Here is a 22,390-nt window from a genome sequence, read left to right on the forward strand (position 1 = left end):
GGTGTGGTGGCTTATGCCTGCAATCCCAGCACTTTGGGACGCTGAGACAGGCAGATCACTAGGTCAAGAGTTCGAGGCCAGCCTGGCCAACATGGTGAAACCCCATCTGTATTAAAGATACAAGAAATAGCCGGGCGTGGTGGCGGGTGCCTGTAATCCCAGCTACTTGGGAGGCTAAGGCAGAAGAATCGCTTGAACCTAGGAGGTGGAGGTTGCAGTAAGCTGAGATTGCGCCATTGCATTCCAGCCTGGGTGCCAGGGTGAGACTCTCTCTCAAAAAAAAAAAAAAAAATGTGCAGAGGGAGGGAAGGGGGAGGCCGAGTATTCCTTCTCCCAGTGCTCACTGGCCCCCAAGTCCACCTCCCCAGAGCACCATGCACTGGCCCAACTTGAGGTTCTTGGAGCTCTCTCTTCAGCGTGTCCATCCTTCAGGCAGGTGGCCGCATGGTCATGCTCTCCAAACTCTACCCCCATCACCACCCTAGCCGCTCACCTCCACAAGCTCCATTCACCTCCCTTGCCCTGGGTACACGCTCCTTATGATGTGACCTCAGATCCTGCCACTCGCCATGTTTTCCTGACCCAGGCCATTGCCTTCCTCCACAGCCACTAGAGCAGCCAAGGATGGGCAAACTAGACCCAAGCCTGACCCAGGTCTGAGGCTCGGGAACAAGAACCCAGCCAAGCCCAGTGGCAGAGGAGCCAGTCAAGGCCCCTGGCTGAGCTCCGAAACCACACACACCTGTGTTCACATTCAGGCCATGCGTGGCCTCCTGGTGGCCAACGGCTCGTTTCAGAGCTCACTCACTCATTCAGCAAATAGTTACAGCGTGCCCCTCTCTAGTTGTGAGGATGTAACTGCGGGCGGGGTGAGTGCTGGTCCCCAAAAGATGTGACTGTACCCTAGCCCCCGACACCCGCGAGTGTGACCTGATTTGGAAAACAGCTCCTTGTAGGTGTGATTAAGGATCCTGGGTGAGGAGATCATGCTGGATTTCCCAGGAGTGCCTTAAATCCAATGATAAGTGTTCTAAGAGACAGAAGAGAAGACGCAGACACAGAGGAGAAGGCCACGGGAGGACAGAGGCAGAGACAGGGCAATATGGCCACAGCCGATGAACGCCTGGAGCCACCAGGAGGTGGACGAGGCAGTAAGGACCCTCCGCTAGCAACTGTGGAGGGAGCACGGTCCTGCTGCCACCGTGATATTGGACTTCTGGACTCCTGAACTGAGATAATCCATTCTCCGCTGTTCTGAGCCACCCAGTTTGTGGTCCTCAGGAGAGGCACACAGCTTCATTCCATGGCAGCTCCCTGCCACGCACCCCAACACAACCCCCACCCCACCCTCACACCCTTCAGATCCCAGGGATGAAGCAAAGGACAGCACCATCTCCCTTGGGGTTAAGTGGCTTCTCCAGAACCACACAGTTTGCCAAGATGTGGTCAGGGCCAGGGACTGAACGTGAGATAGGAATGGAATTCAGCCTCTTCTTTGTGAGAACCTGGGGGTTCTGAAATGTGGCCTCTAGAATCTCAGTTTCTGTGTGAATTTCTTGTACCATGTGTGTTCCCAGGGGCCTGGGGAACCTGTCCCTACTCTCCTTCACCTGTGGCCAAAGTGGGGACAAAGGGGTGGGGGACCGGCTTCTGGGTGCAGCTGCATTCACTATTATTTCCCAGCCATGTGGCGCATCCTCCCATTTCAATGTTAAAATAGAAACAAGTTCAAGGAAGATGCGTTCACCTGCCTGATCTGCCTGCCAGCTTCCTGTGAGGTGGCAGCCCCAACGGCTCTGAAAATGATCCTCACCCATCAGGGTCCCAGGCTCAGCTCTGTGCCCTCTGCACCTGGGACACGCCAGCCCCCAGGTGGCCTGGCCTTCTTTGGGATCTGCCCAGAAACATGTGCCAGGCACAGGTGGCTGAATGAGACTCTGGCTGAGTTCCCCAGCCCTGCATGCATCTCGCTCCAGACATCCCTGGCCACCTCCATCACACTGAGTCCAAACCCGCATGATACCCCCCATTTCTCTCCAGGAGACCGTCTGAAAAGGTTTCCATGCTCCCTGACCCTCTAGAGAGGGCAGCCCAGGCCCCAGTGGGCAGCCAGTATAGGACGGCCAGCCCAGGGCAGGGCTGCAGCCTCAGCCCCATCTGGAAGGCGAGGGTGGTGCTCCTCCCACAGGCCCGTACATCGCAAACATTTTGAGGACAAATGATTCCAGAATGAATGCTTCTTGGGGCCGGTTTTCCCTGCACACAGATGGCAAGGAGGCCCGTCATTTGCAAGAGCTGGCACTTAAATGAAAAAACACTAAGTATATTTGCTAATAAGGTTCCAGGGTGAACATGTGTGACAATGACAAGTGTGAAGGTGCCCTACGGTGAGCTGCGGAGACGTGGGCGTCACACCAGAATCTGGGCCCAGGCCTCATGATGCCAGGAGCCGGGTGCCGGGCTCGGCAGCTACTGCACCGGCTGGCTGCACGGTGACAAAGCCCGCAAGACGGTGGCAAGAGCTCCCTCACATATCGCATGGTTGGCCGAAAGCCCCAAAATCTGTCCTGAGAGCAAAGCCACCATGCATCGCACAAGAGAATCAGCACACGTTCCAGGAGGGGCTTGGCAGCAATGCCACGAGTTTCAAAACTGCTAAGAGACCTGGTAGATGCTCAAGCCTTACAAGAACCGAAGCTTCAGAGGAAACCGCGTGTGGCCTGGCAGAAGGCCGGACACCCATCAACAACGTGCAGGGAAAGGCGCTTCCCTGTGTCTTCTGTGCACCAACCCCAACCATAAACACTCCGTGGAGGCTGCGCCACAGCCCTGCGGGGCGTTGTGCTTGTTTGCAGGTCACAAGCTGGATGCCCAAGCCTCCGTGCGGTACCGTGGCTGAGGCTGCACAGGAAGAGGCCGCCTTCACCGCTCCTCGTGCGCGGGGAGCAAGTGCATTCCCAGGGCCCGCCGCAGGGAAGCTCCTGGAATCTACAAAGCTGCCCCATGGTGTTCTGGTCTGTTTAGGCCCAAACTTATCCACTGTTTCAGCTACCCAAGGAACCAATGGAAGCACAGCCAGCTGCTGGACCCCTCATCCTGTCTTTCTGCAGTAGCCACCATACTCGTTCTTATAACCCCCATCAGTCCTGACCCATCTCCAGCCTGTGTCCCCTGACAACAGAGCCGACTAGCCAGAATGCCTACCTTGCCGGAAGCCGCCCGCCTCTTTGGAGGGAAGCGGTAGTTTACAACAAAAGCAGTAAGCAAATCACCTCGTGGCCTCCAGCCATGTCCACGCACTGCCATCAGCCTGCCCAGGCCCCAGAGGGTTCTGCTGCCCCCCTTGAATAGAGATCTGGCCCATGGAGAAAGACAGCAGGGTCACTGGACTCAACTTTCCCATGCAGGGAGGGGGTCCGTGGCCCGACGGAAGGACCTGTGGTGTTCAGACACCCCTCTGGATTCAGTGAGCAGGGCTGGTGAGTTTCTCCAGCCAAGATGCTGCGTATCCCACCACCTGGCCCCATTGTCTGGAGGCAGGACACACCCCACTTTATCTCGTGGCCAGTGAGTTAGGCAGGTGGCGTGGCTGAGCCCCATCAGGAGCCTGACCCACCAGCCACCAACTGAACCTCAGCCGGAGGTCCTGATGGTGGGGATGCGGCATGTGATCTTTGGGGGCACACAAAACCCAGACGCAGACATGGGGCGTCTCCCATCTCCACCCGTCTCCACCTCCCCACAGAAGGGAGGAGGCCAGGAGGTGGACAGTGAAGACAATCATGTGGGGAAGCTGCTGCAGTGAGCCAGGCACAGACCCCAGCCTTGATGCCCAGGCTGCCCCCTCCTCTCCTCTTGCCCCTGAGGTCTGCCTGTGCCCACGTGGGGAGGGCGTGTGCGCCTGGGCCTTGTCGGGGAACACCTGGATCACGACCCGTGGCTGCTGGGCTCTGCCAGATCTTGTGATTTGTCTCGTTCTGGTTTCAGAGTCTGAGCCTGGTGAGGTGGGTCCAGGGTCCCACCACCAGCTAGGGTCAGCTGGGCCGCAGGGAGGCTGTGTTGGGCTGAACGGAGTCCCTCCAAATTCATACGCTGAAAGCCTAACCCTTGCTCCTCAGAATGTGACTGCATTTGGAGGTAAGGTCTTTAAAGAGGTATTTAAGTTAAAATGAGGTCCTGTGATGGGCCCTCGTCCAGCATGACAGTGTCCTTGTAAGACAAGGAGAGCCAGATACACGAGGCACCAGGGAGGCACCCACGGAGGATGGCCACGTGAAGACAAGCTGGAGCCGCCGCAGAGGATAATGATCCCGAATCCTGGCGTTTGGTGGCACACAGGTAGGGCACAGAATGCCAGCTCGGCTCCTTCACCATCAGGAGACCTGGGACAGCCACACGACCCAGACCAGGGGCCCAGCGGGGCAGGAATTTTGGGATTACTCATAGCTCCGTCCACAGCACCTAGGACAGACAGTGCCGGCCACACAGCAGGTGCTCACTGGACACAGGAGGTGCTGAATAAAGGACTGAAAGGGCTTCTCTTCCCCTGCAGCCCACATTGGTATGAATGAAAACCATAAAGGTTGTCTGCAATGGGTTCTCGTGACTACCCACGAGAAGGGCTCCCTCTGGGGATAGAAACACTGTATGAGCTTGACAAATAAATGCCAGCCCGTTTATCCCCACCTCTGCTCCGTGTCTCTGTGGCCTGAGATTCCCCTAGGCTGGGACCGCCCACCCTCCACCCTGAATTCCTGAAGCTTCCACAGTCTTTTCTGGGTCTCCCATAAAAGCTACTCCTCAGTTGTAAACAGGGAGTAGCTGAAGCACCCTCATCCCCTGGGGTGATGTGTCAGAGGAACTGGGACTGAAGTCTTCCTGTTCCTCCCCCTCACCCCCTGCCCGGTTTGATAGGCCCCAGCAAGCAGAATCAGCCAGCCCAAGTTTATTTTTAATCACACGATTACCCGGGGTCTTTTGTCACTTAAGCAGTTTAATTGGGAGCTGCAGCACTCCCACAGCAGAGCAGCCAGAAGAAGCGTCAGCTGGCACAGCCTGGTAGCAGTGGATGGAGGGAGCCAGTCCTTGGAGCCAGCCTCTCCCCAGAGGCAGTTCTGGATGTCCAAGGCCAGTCTGGTCCTATCCGGCAGATGGGAAAGGGCAGAGTCCCTCACTGAGGGAACATCCTGAGCACCTGCAGCCCCTGGCCAGGTGGTGCCCATGTGTGTTGATCAAGGGGACAAACTATGACTGAGACTGATTTGATGGGCAGCAAGGTAGCGGGGATGAGGTTATCTGTGTTACCTCTTGCTTAACTGTTCATCCATTAAATTTCCGCTCATCCCATCTGTCTATCCATCCATCCAATCATCCATCTCATAAACTGAGCTATTGCTCATTAAGCACCTACCTGATATACCTTCTCCCACTTTTGAACTCCCTCAAATTCTCAGAGGTGTCACCTACCCATCCATCCATCCATCCATTCATTCAACCACCCATCTATCCAAACATTCATGCATTTAACCATGCGTCCATCCATCCAATCATCCATCCATCCAATCATCCATCCATCCATCCAATCATCCATCCATCCATGCATCCAACTATCCATCCATCCATGCATCCAACTACCCATCTATCTATCCATCCATCCATCCATCCATCCATCCATCCATCCATCCATCCATCCCACCCATACATTCATTCACTGTTCACTGAGCACCAACAGGTATCTTCTCCTACCTTCAGACCCACTTAGCTTCCCAGAGGCATTGCATAGTCACCCATCCATCTGCCCACCCATCCACCCCACATATCTGTCTGTACCTCATTGAGTACCTACCAGGTACCTTCCCCCACTTTCTTAGAGGTACTGCTTACTTATTGTTCACAGCTGCCTGCGTACCCTCTGTGTCCTCCCCAGGCCCCTGGCATGTCCCCTGCCAGGTTTCCAGCCTCCTCTGCACCCTATGCCTCACCGTAACTTAAGTGGTTGATGCTTACCTCCTCAGAGAAGGAAGGAAACTAACAGAAAACCTACTATGTGTTGGCCACACAGGCTGCCTCTGTTTTCTCATTAAGCAGTCATCACACGTCCATAAGCGACCATCCTACTTTTCTAAGAAGCCACAACTGGCAAGGAGTAAGGAATAGAAGACATATTTAACTCCAGATCCAGGATTCCTTCTGCTGCCCCCAGCAGTCCCACAGGAAGCAGCCCCCATGCTGGTGGACCCTGAGAAGCATTAAGGAAAGAGTCAGTGTCCAGAATTCCAGATCCCCACCCGGTTCCCCTGCTGCCTCAGCTCCAGGACTGGTCTCTTCCGAGTCCCCATCTCCTCATCTGTAAAATGGAGTAATGAAAACCACTGACAAGACAAAACATTAGATACACGGGTTGTACACTTAGGAAACTCCACATTCTGACAGCTTCCAACCCCTGGAGGCCACTGCCCTGTCCCTAAGCCCACATCCCCTGTGACCTCATGGGCCAGGGAAGCAGACAGCTTGCAGTCCTCTATGAAGCAAAGCCCCTTCCTCCTCCTCCTGCTGGCAATCTCCTACTCATCCTTCAAAACCCAGGCGGACTGTTGCCCGCCCTGGGAAGTCACAGCTCTCCAGACCCTATTGTCTCTTGGTTTCTACCGAGTGCTCCTGAACCCACAGGGTGAAGGAAAAGGGCCTGCCCCTCAAGCCACTGCACAAAGTAGAAGTTTGGAATGCTTTTTCAAAAGCTAGGCATATTAGTTCTCTGCCTAGGTCCAGGACAATTCTTGGCAGGTTTCTCTTACTATAACTACCCAGGCCAAGCACTGAGAGGGGCGGGGAATCCTAAGCAGTCATCACATATTTAACTCCAGATCCACAGTCACAGTCCGGTTCACGCCACCCCCCACCCGGCTCTGCCATCCCATAATCCAGCACTTCCCCGAATGACAGAGAGGCAGGCCCAGGACGAGGAATTAATGTCAGCACTAATCTGTTTAGGCTCAAAAGGATGCGGATTCAGAGCTCTCTATGCACAGCCACCCCACTGGGCAGCGTGGCTCACTGGCTGCCAGAGATAAGAGGCAAGGGGGCGGCCTGGAGCGCATGCACGGCCACTCCCTGCTGGGGGCAGGGGCTGGAGTCTCCCTGCACAGGTGTGACCAGCACTGATAAAGGAAATGGAAAGAAAGTTTGCCTTGGGCTGGAAGTAGAAAATTCACGCCTCTGACGCCTTGCACATATTTGATGAGCCGGCTCCTGGCCTGGCGTCCTTGGACGTCTGGCATCTGGAATTCTTCAGAAGCTTTGTGCATATTTTGCTGAACACACCATGTGGCTGCAGTGCTGGTGGGACCTGAGAGGGGATCAGAACCTCGGAGAGGGGAGGCGCCCGAGGGCCAGCGTGCATCTGTCGGTGCTGAGCGGTGGGGACACAAAGACACAGGGCGGGGGCTGGAGGGGAAACCCGCAGAATGATGGATAACAGCACAGCCAGGAATGCAGGAGCTGCAGGAGCCAGAGCTGCCGGATGCCAGGGGCAGCGCTCGAGCTGCACGTCTCTGTGCGCCCCCCCCAGTTCATATATTGGGGCCTGAATCCCTGGTGTGAGGGTGTCTGGAGGTGGGGGCTTTGGGAGGTGATTAGGGTTGGAGGAGGTCATGAGGATGGGCTCGGTGATGTCTTTGTGAGGATAGACACCAGTACCCCTCGCCCCCCAATGCCAGCACATGGCATGAAGGCTGCTGTTTGCAGACCATAAAGGACTTTCCAGCCACCAGAAGGCTGAGAAACACTCCTGTTGTTTGAGCCACACAGTCTAGAGGATTTTTGTTACAGCAGCCTGACCTGACTCAGAAGGAGACGTGATTCCTACTGGGACTTTATTCATCAACATTTACTGTACACACACCGGATGCTTTGGGATAAGCACACAGCTACAGAGAAGCTTCTCTATAAGGCGACGACAGCAGTTACCCTACACAGAGGGGCCAAGAGAGCCCCCCGGGGAAGTTGTTCCATGTTCCCCTCACCTTCTCCCTCCTCCAGGTGGGATCCTCAGATCCTGGTGAACTCTGCCCAGCTCCTACATTCCCTGCCCACCAATTCCTGTGGATTCAGGCTCCAAAACGTCTTTCTCCCTCAGGTCTCCTTCCCTCCTTTCCTACCGGGCCGCTGCGACACCCGCAGATGACTCTTTGTGGCTCCGTGAGGCCCTGTCAAACCCTCGGGGTCCTCTTCCTAAGACCCCGTCCGCTGCACCTCCTTCTGCCTGCAGAGTCTCAGCTGCTCCTGGGCCCAAGCCCTCAGCCCCACACCTGGCCTCAGCCTTCCCTCCGGATCTAACTCCAGCTGGGCATCCCGGGCCACACTTCGTGCAGCAGCCACCCTGAGCTGCCACCAATGTGTGGCTGCAGGCCCGTCTCCTACCCAAGGGGAGGAAAGTGGAGGAACCAGGAACACACAGGGCCCCAAGGCCACGTTCACGCACCTGGTGAGTCACCACCCCCATGGCCGAGGCTTTAGCCCAAGGCCCAGGGTGGGTCTCTGGCCTCCCCCAGGAAGCTCCTGCCCTCATGGGCTCCCAAGTGGGGTTGGGCGATCAGATCACAGGGAGGCCTTTCCATGACTGCAGTAGAGGCTGGTCATACCCTGCCGCAAGCGTCACTGAGACCCACGTGGGGAACCCTGCCGGGCCCTCCTTCCCCACCTCTGAGCACCCTCTCTGCGCTCTGCAATGTGAGCCTGCTGCGGGGCCTGGCAGGCTATGCCCCCGGCTCCCTGGGGGGTTCCTGCTAGGATCTGCCTAGGGAGGAACGAATGAGGCCAGAAGGCTGGAAGAGGGCGGACAGCTTCCTCCCTCCTCCTTGCTCCTTTCCAAGTCCCTCTAGGGCAGCCCACAGCGGCTCCAGTGGTCCTGGCATCTCTCCATGCTCCCGCTGCCCACCTGGCTGTGCCCCTGCAGCAGTGACCGTGGTGGTGGAATTGTGATGGCTGGGGACCGAAGTGCCAGCGTTCCTCCAAGCACTAGGACATCGCAGAGCCAGCCAAAGTTTCTTGGGGCCAATAGCCCTGGGCTGTGGGAGCCCCGGCTGGGCCACACCCCACCTCAGGCACCTGAGGGGCCCTTTGGCTGTGTCCCTGCAAGGCCTGAGCTTGGTCAAGCACACAGGCCACCTCTTGAGCGATAAGCACTGTCTTGCTCCCTACCAAGGCTTGAGTCCAGGTAGCCACTTCCCACAGCCCGGGCAATGGCAGCTGCGCCCTGCAGCTGTGACGTGAGAGTGAAGGCACAAGAGGACAGACACCATGGGGGACACCAGCGCCCCGACCCAACTCCTGTGGCAGCGCCAGGAAGCCAAGCAAACCTCTCCGCAAAAAGCTGCCCCAAGCGGCCAGGACCTCCTCATCAAGGATTATCATTTTCACCCCAATTTTTACCTGACCTCCAACTCAGCGTCAACCAGAGAGAGCCAAATCTGCTCCCCCAACCAATGACTTAGAAGGCCCCAGTGCTAGTGAGCCCTCCCTTTCTCTGCTATAAAGCGTTTCCCTCACTGCCTGCCTTTGAGCCTCTGCCTCATGTAAGTGGCAGGGACTGGCTCTGTTGCCAGAGCAAGCTCGTGACACCCAGCCTCTGCTTGCTCTCGGTCGGGTGGTCTCCACATATTTCCATGCCAGCCCTGGGTACCCACATCTCTTATCTATCACTCTCTCTGGGTTGAAACACCTGTGTCTCAGGCCTGGGGCTCACAGTCCCTCAAAACAAACCTCCGGGCCTCCGTCCCCTCCTCCTGCTGCCTTGAAAGCACAGTCTTGGCTGTGTCCCTTGGCTCTGTCCTGTCCCGCTCAGTGGTCGTGCCACTGTGGTGGCTACCCTTGGAGTGTCCTGCCCTGTGCTGGCCTGGCCTGTGGTTAGCCTGGAACTCAGAGGGCCCCAATCCTCTCCTGGGAACGTGGGTCTCCTGTAGAGTAAGCTTGGATGCGTAGAGCTGCTTGGAGCTGGCCCGGCCCCCACCTGGCCCGGCCCCCACCTGGCCCAGGGTCTGCCTCCTACTTCTGTGAGCTGTCCCACTCCCTGCCTGACCTGAGCTGTCCCTGGGTCACCCGCCGCCTCGGAAGGTGCAGAGCCTTGGTAGGAAACACACTGCTGAGGATGCAAATGCAACTAAGGCTCAAAAGGTGGCCTCGTGCCCTGATCCGCCACACCTGAGACCTTGAGCGAGCATTATTCCTTCATTCATGTCCTTCACAGTTTTCAAAAAAGGTCTTGGATGTGAAACCATTTGGGTGCGTTTACGGAAAAGAAAGCAGCTGAGCACATGTGTGCTGCACCCTCCTCCATCCTCCAGCCAACCCGGGGCCTGGGGGCTTTCACGGGAGTTACTGAAGGGAAAAATCACACAGGTGCTGACCCGAGACAGGGCTGAGGACCTGCTGGGTCAGAATCTCACACCCAGGCTTCAAAGGTGACTCTGACACAGTCCAGGAGGCTGTGTACTCACCCGGCAGATCTGGGGGCAGAGCCCAGGGCTGGGTAGCGTGCCCAGCCACACTTGCAGCACAGAAGCAGTCTCTCCCACCACACTCTCCCGCCTCTCCAGGACGGGGAAGGCTGGGCCTCCCTCCAGGGTGGGGGATGCAGGGTGCCCCGTGCTCACAGCCCCTGTCTCCCTGCTGCTTTCAGGGTCACCCCTAGGAGGGGCGGATGGGAGCCTCTGGGTCTGGTCCCTGCCCTCCATCTTGTTGCTCCCCCTTGGTCATCAGCACTTGCAGGTGGCCTTGGGTGACTCTTCTGTGTCCCCAGGCACGTCACACGACCTCCCACCTCAGCTCCTCTATGCTCCGCTGCCCCCACACTGGGGGAAGGGCTCTGCCCCACCCTTCCCATCCCAGCCTCAGGTCTGGGCTCTCCAGATTTCTCTGCCACTGCCCCTGGGGATGAGGGGTGCCCCGTGTGCTTCCCTCCACCGCTGTACTCCCCTTCACCCCTGCACCCCCTACCCCTGCACTCCCCTCCCTCCACCCCTGCACCCCCCTACCCCTGCACTCCCCTCCCTCCACACCTGCACTCCCCTCCCTCCACGCCTACACTCCCCTCCCTCCACCCCTGCACTCCCCTCCCTCCACCCCTGCACTCCCTGCTCAGTCTCTTCCCCTGGCTCATCCATGGTCCCCACAAGTGACGGAGGACTGGGCTGCATGGAGACAAGCCCGAGGTGGTGAGACTCCTCTTGGGTTCACAGAGGTAGGAGACTAAAGGGCTGGGTGGGGTACACCACCCTGAAGTGGAAACCAGTGGCAGAGCTTGCAGCAAGTGCACAGGGAGGCGGCAGGAGGGGAGATGGGTCTCGGTGCTGTGCTTAGCACTGCCCTGCTCTCCAGAGAGCAGGAGCCCTGGGCGGCAGGGATGGGAGGGACCCGGGCAGTTACCAGCTGGCTACCCACAGAACACAGTCCTGTTTTCTGCTGGTGGAAAAATCCTTTCATGGCCTGACGTTCTCGGGCTCCTAATCAACCCAGGCCAGGAGCCATGGGGGCCGGGTTTCCTTGTCACATCCTGGCAGGACAGCGGAGTAACTGAAGATTGGCTTACAGACCAGTGTTGGGATTTGGAAGCCTGTTTCCAGGGCAGCCTTTAGACCTGGCACTGCTGGTGGCCACTGGGCTTGCGCTGGAGATAGCACTGTTTGGGTGGGGCTGACCTGGCCCTCCCTCCATATCCCCAGGCCCCAATTCCATGCTGAGTAGCAGAGACAACAGCGTGTGTGTGCACATGGGTATGTATGTGTGTGTGCATGCATGCTGCACGTATGTATAGTGTGCATATATGTGAATAGGCATGTGTGTGGATGTATGCCACATGGTACATGTATGTGCAGTGTGCATGTTTGTGAGTGTCCATGTGTGCATGCATGGTACATATGCATGTTGTGTGCATGTATGTGTCCACGTGTGCATGCATGCTGCACGGTGCATGTATGTGCAGTGTTTGTGTGTGCCTACATGTATGTGCACATATGTGAATGTGTGTGTGTATACATGGACGATAATAAATGTTGGAGGAAAAAAGAGGAGAGGGAAGGAGGCAGGAGACTGCACTGCTATATGGAACAGTGGAGCTGAAACTGGGGTTATCTTGTCCACCCTGTACATTTCCTAGTCAGGAAAACTAAAGAGTCACATGACTTGCCCGAGGTCACACAGCAGAGAAGGAACTTGAGTCTTGGCTCCCAGTTCATTTCTCAGCCCACTGCACCACGCTGCCTGGAGGCTCTTCCTGTTCCCAGGAACTCTGAGCTGCTCCCAGGATACCCACCACAGACAAACCTCGCACTGAAGTGGCCTTGCCCAGACACAAGTCACTAAGAGACACTGCTGTTCTGAAAGCCACCAGTGCCGCAGATCCCCATGGATGGAATCCCCGGGGCACAAGGTCTTTTGGCAAGAGTGAGCAAGTCAAGGGTGAACATCCACTAACCAGAGAAAGGGACCGTTCCCTGCCCACCCCCACAACCATGGTGGGTGCCTGGCTAATGCCTGGTGCTCCCTGGAGGGACTGCTGGCAGGAGGGCAGGAAGACACACTCCCTAGAATTAGGGAGGGCCAGTGCCCAAAGGGGGCCTCATCAGCATCTAACCCATCAGCTCCTAATGACCTCAGATCCAACAGTCCACCTTTAAAACAAATATTTTCTAATGCCACTCCTATATTGCCAGGAAATAAAATTCATAGATATTAGAAACTGTCAGTATACCCACCACCAATAATTCCTTCTAACTGTTAAAGTGCAGCCAAACTAGAAGAAGGGCATTGTTTACAACACAACCGTCTGCATCTCCATGTGAAATGCTCATACCTACACAGATGGAGTGACCGTGAATGTGAAGACCACTAGTGCAGAATAAGCCGGCGACCCCCTGCCCCCACCAGCCCCGCTGCTTAACAGTGAAGCAGAGGAAAGCTCTTGGAAAAGTTTCAAATTAAAAGCCAGCACTGGAGAGTGCTGCCCTTAGGAGGCTGCAGAACAACGACAGCAATCAGAACACTGCACAACAGAAACAATAACGAATCCTCCCATCACACACACACAGCGACCTGAGGGTTCTGAAGAGTAAATAAGAACAGTCAGATGGGCTCAGGTGTTAGTTTGCATTTTATGGGGGCTTTGTCCTGAGGAACTGCTGCAGACAAACAACCATGTGGCACAGGTGACTGAAACCCCAGGACAGCTGCCATCTTTCAGGCTGAAGGATTCAGGCAAAGAAGTGCAGGCAACTGTAGGGGAACTGGGGAGTGAGAGGAGAGCCCTGGAGGGAGAAGAGCCAGAGGAAGGGAGTCCCCAGTTCTGAGTGTGCAACTGCAAAAGTCCCAGGCTGACCCCGAAGCACGCATGTGTAGGACAGGCATGAAGGAGTGGAGCAAAAGCTTAAATGAGTGATCTGAGACTTTAACCACTGAAGGCAAGATGGAGCTTCCAGTTTGAGTCTAATCATAGTAGCTGTCAGCTCAAACAAATCATAAACATTCTCCAGAGGAATATAACAGAACCCACAATCAACACAACATAATACTCACAATATCAAGCAAACAATCCAAAATTCCTGGGAAAATATGACCCATTCTGAAGAGAAAAGACAAGACATAGCAGGCTTGAGATGACGCAGATGCTGGAACTAGGAGGCAATGACCTTAATACCACTATTGTAACTATTTCAACAAGGAAAGGTAAATGTGGTGAACATTTTCATAAAAAGGAACCAAACGAAAATGTTAAAGTTGAAAAACACAATATCTGAAACAATCCAATGGACAGCGTTAGTAAGATAAAAGTGACAAAGACAAGACTCAGGGAACTTGACAAATCAATGACATTTGTCTAATCTGAAGAAGAAAGAAAAAAAGACTGAAAAAAAAAATAGACAGTGTCAGGGTTTCAAAGGACAGTATTATAAAAAATCTAAGGATTGGATAATCAGAGTCACAGAGAACGAGGCAGAAAAACATATTTTAAGAAATAATAAACAGAAACTTCCCAAATTTGATGAAAGAAACGAATGCACAGATTCAAGAAGCTCAGCAAGTAGTTCTAGTTCCAGGAAAGATGGAGTACACACACCACACTCTGTTTCCCTAGTTAACACAGCTAGTAAACCTGGGCAGATGCTGTTATCTATGGACTCTGAAAAATAAAGAGTAGCAGGCAAATTGGAGAAGAAAAGCAGATTTCCAAGTACCACTAAAGAAGCTGTGAGTTTCCCATTTTTTTCCCTTGGGGTGTCACCTGGCTGGGACTCAAAGGTAGCCTGAAAGCCACATGTGTATAACAAGTGTGGATAAAAAGAGCTTCAAGAAAAGGGAGCCCAAGGTTCAGAGCGCATGAGAGATCTTCCCTTTCATTCTTTATTGCCTTTTCTCCCACCCACAGCCTCAAGCAATCCTGTGGTGGTGGAGGTTGGGCAGGCACCTAAAACCCTGGAGGAGGGGGATCCTTCTTTCTGGCCAGAGGAGTTGTGGTCCACACACGTGGAGGAATCCCCACTGCTTTTGGCCTCTCTCTCTTTTTCTGCCACTTGACCATGGATGAAGATCCGTTTGCAGTAAGTTTATGGCAAAGCAGGGAAATTAAGGTTCCAGTTTTTCATCCAGAAGCCTGATAAAGGGGTCTCCATGGACATGGAAAATGTCAGGGAGACTGTAGTGAGGAGGGAGCAGAACAGGGATCATGTGAAGTGGTGCGTGAACTTCTAGGCTCAGCTCCAAGTTGTGCACAGGTGGATCTGACCTCAAACAGCATACCAATGATATTCAGAAAAGAACTAAGAAATAAAAACCACCACCATCTCCAAGCTTGGCCAGTGTTTGTGCATACATGGGACAGATCTCAATTGCAAGCAAAGGGCTTAGAAGCTCATTTGACAAACGTTCTACAAAAGGAATTTGGGGCTTGATCTCAACCAAGTGCTCAAGTCAACCTATTCCATCAGGTTTAAACAAGACCCAGAGTATCTTAACAAAATATTCCAAACGTCCATGATACAGGTTTCATTTACTTGGCATACCAAGAACTAGAAATATGCCAACTCTCAAGGGAAACAATACAAATGAAAAAAAAATTACTAGATGTGTCAAAAGCAGAATGTAGAAGACAGAGGAAAAAAAATACTGACCTTGAAGACAGATCCATAGAAATTATCCAATCTGAACAAGAGAGAAAAGCACATAAACTTACGGATTCAAGAAGCTCAATGCATCCTAAACAGGATTAGCTCAAAAAATCCATTCCCAGACACGCCAAAATCAAATTGCTGAAGATGAAAAACGAAAAAATATATACTGAAAGCAGCTAGAGAAAAATGACATATTTCATACAGAAGAAAAACCATAGGAATTACTGCAGATTCTTCATCAGAACCATGGAGGTCAGAAGGAAGTGGAACAGTATTTTTAAAATACTGCAAATGCAGGATTCTATACCCAGTGAAAATATCCTTCAGGAATAAAGGTTAAATCAAGACATTTTTAGATGAAGCAAAACCAAGAACATTTGTGGCCAGCGGGTCAACTTTAAGAGGAATGCCAAAGATAATGCTTGGAATGGAATGGAAATGATACCAGAGAGAGCCTTTGAAAGTCAGGAATCAAGAAGTACAGACAGAATGGTCAATATCTTTTAATAGACTATACTTCACTTCTTACGTTCTTGAAAATATGGTGGTTGAAGTAAAAATTATTATATTTTATGATAGTACTTTCAATATATGTGGGTTTAATACCCATGATAGCTACACCATAAAAGGGAGAGAATAAAGCGATCTATATAGCGGTAAGGTTTCCATGTTCTGCTTGTAGTGGTAAAGCATTAAGTAAACTGTGAAAAGCTACATACGTGTATTGAAATCACAGACTAATTGCTTAAATAAAAAAAAAGCTATATAAATTTTTAAAAGCCTCCATAATTAAATTAAAATGGAAAAGTAACAAGTGAAATAATAATCCAAAAATTATCGGGAAAGAAAAATAGACAATAATGTGCAAAGGAAACAAATAGAAAATAAGAAAGAAAATGGTAGACATAAATACTAACTCATTAATAGTAACATTAAATTTAAATGCTCTAAACACATCAAATAAAATACATTACCAGATGGAGTTTTATTTTTTTATTTAAAAATTTGACTTCTTTATTGTTTTTTTGTAGAGATGTGATCTCACTTTCTTATCCAGGCTGGTTTTGAACTCCTGGCCTCAAGCAATCCCTTGCCCCTTGGCCTCCCAATCAGATGGACTTTCAGAAAACTACCCAATGACATGCAGTCTATAAGGACTCAAATTTACATACAACAACATAGGGAGGTTAAAAACAAAGGGATAGAAAAAGATATACACACACTAATAAGAAGAAAGCCAGAGTGGCTATATTAATATCAAAGTAGTCTCATGTGCAAGGAAAATTGCCAGGGATAAATAGGAACATTGAATAATGATAAAAAAAAATCAATTCACCAAGAAGACATGCCAGTCGTGAATAACCTAACCAGTATAATAATACCTAATGCCAGCATAAACCTACAACCTAACATTGGAACTTCAAAATACATGAAGCAGGCCAGGTGCAGTGGCTCACGCCTGTAACCCCAGTACCTTGTGGGGCCGAGGCAGGCAGATCACCTGAGGTCAGGAGTTTGAGACCAGCCTGGCTAACATGGTGAAACACTGTCAATACTAAAAATATAAAATTAGCTGGGCATGGTGGCAGGTACCTGTAATCCCAGCTACTTGGGAGGCTGAAGCAGGAGAATCACTTGAACCCAGGAGATGGAGGTTGCAGTGAGCCAAGATCATGCCACTGCACTCCAACCTGGGTAACAGAGTGAGATTCTGTCTCAAAACAAAACAAAACAAACAAACAACAAAAAACAAACACGAAGCAGAAACCAACAGAACTGTAAAAAGAAAACAAAAAACAAAATGGACAGGCACATGATGATACTGGAAAATTTCCAAATTCCTACACTCTCAGCAATCAACAATAGAGCACAAGTCAGCAAGGCTATAAACACTTAAAAATACCATCAAAAGGACCAAATTGACATTTAAAGAACACCGTACTCAACAATAACGAGCATAATATACATTCTTTTCAATGTCCATAGAATATTTGCCAAGATAGACCACAGCCCGAGTCAAAAAAATAGGAAAAGAACAAAATCAACTCAAAGCATGGAGAAGGAAGAAAACAACAAAATAAGGACGGCAATCCATAAGCTAAAAGCACAGGGAGAAAGGAGAAAACTTAATGAAGTTCAAAGGTAGTTCTTTCAAAAGATCGATAAAATTGATAAAATTTTAGTAAGACTGACAAAGAAATAGAGAAGACACAAATTACTAAAAGAGATGATATCACTACAGGGCCGACTTTAAACAGATAATGAGGGAATACTGTGAACAAGTCTAAGATAAATTTGAGAATTTAGGTAAAATAAACTAATTCTCTAAAAGTTGCAAACTTCCAGAACTCACCTAGGAAGAAAGAGATAAATTGTCTTACATCTATTAAAGATACTGTGTATGTGTTTTTTTTTTTTTTTTTTTTTGAGATGGAGTCTCACTCTGTCACCCAGGCTGTAGTGCAGTGGCGCAATCTCAGCTCACTTCAACTTCTGCTTCCTGGGTTCAAGTGAGTCTCCTGCCTCAGCCTCCTTAGCAGCTAAGATTACAGGTGTGCGCCACCATGCCTGGCTAATTTTTGTATTTTTAGTAGAGATGGGGTTTCACCATGTTGGCCAGGCTGGTCTTGAACTCCTGACCTCAAGTGATCCACCCACCTCAGCCTCCCGAAGTGTTGGGATTACAGGCGTGAGCCACCATGCCTGGCAATTGTGTAGTTTAAAAAGCACCTGAAAAAGACATCTTGACTCAAATGGTTTCACTGGTGAATTTTGCCAATTATTTCAAGAAGCAGCAACACCAATTCTACACAATTCCTCCCAGAAAAGAGAAGTGGAAGGAACACTTCCCAAATTAATTTATAAGGGCAGCATTATTCTGATACACAAACCAGACAAAGACAGCATAAGACAACGATATACCAATATCCCTCAGGAACATAGACACAGATCCTTAAAATATTAGGAAATCAAATCCAGACATATATTAGTAGAAAGGGAATCACGAGCAAGTGTGTTTTATCCTGGGAGTGCAAGGCTGGTTCGATATTTGAAAAATTTATTGATGTAAGCTACCATATAAACAAACTAATGAAGAAAAACACATAATCATAGCAACTGGTGCAGAAAAAGCCTTTGAGGAAATTCTACATAGGTGACAGCCCCTCTGGTGAGCTCGAGCAGAGCCCAGCCTGGAACCTGCGGCCCATGCCTTCCACATTTGGGTTCTGAGTAGCCTGGCAAAGGCAGCGGTGGGAGGAGGTGGAAATAAAGAGCTTTCTGGCCCCCATGGTCTCTGGCATTACTTGAATACCATGGACCCATAAGAGTTAGGGTGGGGCCTCAGTGGCAGGAGAGGGAGGACAGGGATGAAAAGTCCAGGTGTCTGGGCAATGCTGAACACCTTCTAGACACAGCATGTTTCCAAGAAATGCTGACAAAACCGAAGAGCTGGGAAGTGCTGTTTCAAATATCTAGATTTAACACGGCCCCAGATGCAGAGAGACATTGATTACAGGGAGGCACCTGGGTCCCTAAGAAGATACTAATACAGCAATAATAACAGCTATGATTACAAAATAATAAGTAACAACACTGTGTAAAAGCAAGATCTCAGAAGTACTTTGAAATGTCCCGCACAATTCCCATGTATGAAAACCCTGCTCATAATCTTTTTTTTTCTGAGATGGAGTCTCGCTCTGTTGCCCAGGCTGGAGTAGGGTGGCATAACCACGGCTCACTGCAGCCTCTGCTTCCCAGGTTCAAGCGATTCTCCTGACTTGGCCTCCCGAGTAGCTGGGATTACAGGTGGCCGCCACCACACTCAGCTAATTTTTGTATTTTTAGTAGAGACTGGGTTTCACCATGTTGGCCAGGCTGGTCTCGAAGTCCTGACCTCAGGTGATCCACCCGCCTTGGCCTCCCAAATCGCTGGGATTACAGGTGTGAGCCACCGCGCCCGGCACACAGGCAGCCTTCTTCCTGTGGGTGTCTACCCTCCAGGGGCTTCCTGCAGAAAGAGTGTGCAGGGGTTCACCTCAGGCCCCCCATCCCATCCCTGTCCTGTGAGTGTCCAACCTCTTGGCCTCTCTGGTGCCCTGTGGGCACCCGGGCAGAGTCAGTGGCTTTCCAGGCGCGTCCCCAGCCCCGGCCCCAGCCTGCAGTGGTGGCAGTGGGACCACAGCGGAGATTCTGGGGACAAGGCCCGGCAGGTTCTCCTGGGAACCGGCCTTTCTCGCGCAGAAGGGACTCACTCCTGGAGGCCGCCCTCAGCTCCGCACCCCGCGGCTGCCATCTAGTGGCCACAAGCAGGGACGCCAGGCAGTGAGTCCGTTCCTACCAGGCGAGCGACAGGCCACGAGAGGGAAGACACTGCGCCCGCAGATTCCCGGAACGCGGCGGCTTCCAGAGGGGCCTCCTAGTACGGGGGCCATCGTAGGGCCACTTTTGCATCACCCTCCGATTTTTGGAAATACAAGTTTATTTCTATCGTACAGGATGGCTTTCCGTTGCCCAGCTCTTGAATACCCAGCCCTCGCAGCTGTGCCTGTGCAGAAAGCCAAGCCTATGACTTAGCCGCTTCACGGAGCCCTGGACCCTGCTGACGTCCTGGGGCCAAGGGCCTCTGTGATCCTGCGGAGATGGCCCTGCTGCTCTGAGCTCGTTTCCTCACTGGCCTCAGCGGGTTCAGGGTGACAGCTGCAGCCCTCATGCGAGCAGGTGCAGGAGACATCCCCAGCTCCCCCAGAGGCAGATTCCCAGAGCGAGGCAGAGAACCTTCCAGACCCCAGGCTGGAGGTCTCTCTTCCACCCTGCAGCCAGGGAATGCTCCCTTCCTGAATGTCCAGGCTCTGATGGGAAAGATCCTTTACCTGAAAACGCTCCAATGCTGGCCTGGGTTCTCTGAACCTTAGAAGCACATTTGCTGAAACAGGGATAATAAGGGTTCCAGGAGCACTCACTGATCCTGGGGGCTGGCCACTATGCCGGGCCTGGGGATAGACAGGAGGTGAACCAGAGAAGAGCCCAGGTTAGCAGGTGAAGCCCCCAGGCTGCCTGGCACAGAGCACACCCTGTGTCCTTGTCACTCTCTCCCAGGAACAGGCATTTGAATCCGCCGTCCCCTGCACACTCCTTCCCCCAAGCTGTGTGGGCAGGGGTTGTGGCTACCTCTCTAACTAGTCTCACAACCCCTGCTGCCCTCTCTGGGGTCCAGGCAGGTTCCATGGCATGCTGGACCCTGCTTTCTGCCACTAGCAGGGGAAGATGGGGAGGCTTGGAGCTGCTGAGGGCAGGGCCTCGGCTGCACACTCTGGGGCACCAGGCAGCCCCACACCCCTATCGTCTCAGTGGCCACGCAGCCTTGAACATAATTCTGACATATGGAATTTCGCTTTGTAAGCTGCTTTGTCTTTCTGGGAATGTGTCCTCTAAGCTCACCTTTACACAGATCTGTAGCTTGTCTTATGTAGATCAGCACAGAATGTTACAAAAGAGGCCGGACACATAGAGCAGACCCTGGGCTCAGACCCAGGCTCAAAACCTCCTGGGCCAACCGCTCCACTTCCCCAGGTCCTTGCGCCCCCATCTGCAAAATGGGGCACTAGCGGTTTCCATATTGTACGTTTGGCAAGGATTATGGAGGGGAGCCGTGTGACGGTCAAAGGCTGGCAGGTAACAAGTGCTTAATAAATGTGACTATTCTTATTTTTATTCCTCCATGCATCCCTTTAGCAGGCAAGTATCTACTAAGCCCCTGCCCTGAGCAGGAGAGACAGGGAGCGGGAGGGTTAACAGCAGTGTTAGGAGCTGGACTCCTGGGTTTGAATCCCAGCTTTGCCACTTACGAGCTGGCTGACCTTGAGCAAGGGGCTTACACTCTCTAGCCTCAGTTTCCTTATCTGTAAAAAGGGATAACAACCATATCAACCCATGCAGATAAGAGGGAGCATAGCAGGCCCGTGGCTGCTGCCTTGAGAAAGTCCTGCCTGCAGGGCTGGCCCCTAGCTGGCATCTGGGAGCTGAAATGTCCCCTGCATGGAGAGGCCCGGACACCCAGCCCTGCGGCAGCAGCTCCCATGGCGTGTTGAGCCAACACTGTGGTTTATGCAAGCAAAACCCCAGCTTTCCTTCCAGAAGTCAGGAATTGTGGCACGTGCCAGGCAGAGGGTGCCTACGTGACAGGCTTCCCTAGGGAGAAATATTTCACACATGTGGCTGCATTTTTTTCCTAGTGGGTGGGGAATGTGCTGTGTCCCCTCACAGGAGAGAGGGAGGGGGCTTCAGTGTGCCCATGGATGCCTGCAGACTCCGCCTAAGCTGTGGCACTGTTATAAGCCTTAGACAAGAACATGACTCTATATCAAGTCCTGCAAGTCCTTCTGGAGGACCCCAGAATGTGTGGGTGGGGTCCCCTGACACACCATCTCATAGGCCTGCATGAGTGTCCCAGGGTTGCTACGACAAATGACCCCAGACCAGGAGGTCTGGATGACAGACATTCATTCTCTCAGTTCTGGAGGCTGGAAGTCTGAGATCTCGGTGTCTGTAGGATGGGCTCATTCTGGAAGTGAGAGACAGGACCAGCTGGATTTCCTAGGCCGACTAAGAATCCCTAAGCCTAGCTGGGAAGGTGACCACATCCACCTTTAAACACGAGGCTTGCAACTTAGCTCACACCCAACCAATCAGATAGTAGAGAGCTCACTAAAATGCTAATCAGGCAAAAACAGGAGGTAAAGAAATAGCCAATCATCTATCGCCTGAGAGCACGGGGGAGGGACAATGATCGGGATATAAACCCAGGCATTCCAGCCAGCAACGGCTACCCCCTTTGGGTCCCCTCCCATTGTATGGGAGCTATTTTCACTCTATTAAATCTTGCAACTGCACGCTCTTCTGGTCCGTGTTTGTTACGGCGCGAGGTGAGCTTTCGCTCGCCATCTACCACTGCTGTTCGCCGCCATCCCAGACCCGCTGTTGACTTCCAACCCTCCGGATCCGGCAGGGTGTCTGCTGCACTTCTGATCCAGCGAGGCGGCGCCCATTGCCACTCCCCATTGGGCCAGAGGCTCGCCATTGTTCCTGCGCCGGCTAAGTGCCTGGGGTTGGTCCTAATCGAGCTGAATAGAGCTGTGACACTGACCGCATGGCCCAAGATTCCATTCCTTGGAATCTGTGAGAACAAGAACCCCAGGTCAGAGAACAAGAGGCTTGCCACCATCTTGGAACTG

The 22,390-nt window shown here is 52.3% G+C and overlaps 1 protein-coding gene across 2 annotated transcripts in view; it reads right to left on the reverse strand.

The window, feature by feature from the left end:
- Positions 1-22,390, reverse strand: part of SHANK2 (SH3 and multiple ankyrin repeat domains 2) — a 682,193-nt gene that overhangs the window by 267,528 nt on the left and 392,275 nt on the right. The gene's annotated exons all lie outside the window — the stretch shown is intronic.

The sequence above is a fragment of the Symphalangus syndactylus genome, chromosome 1 (genome assembly GCF_028878055.3).
Source record: "Symphalangus syndactylus isolate Jambi chromosome 1, NHGRI_mSymSyn1-v2.1_pri, whole genome shotgun sequence".
In the NCBI taxonomy this organism is placed as follows: Eukaryota; Metazoa; Chordata; class Mammalia; order Primates; family Hylobatidae; genus Symphalangus; species Symphalangus syndactylus.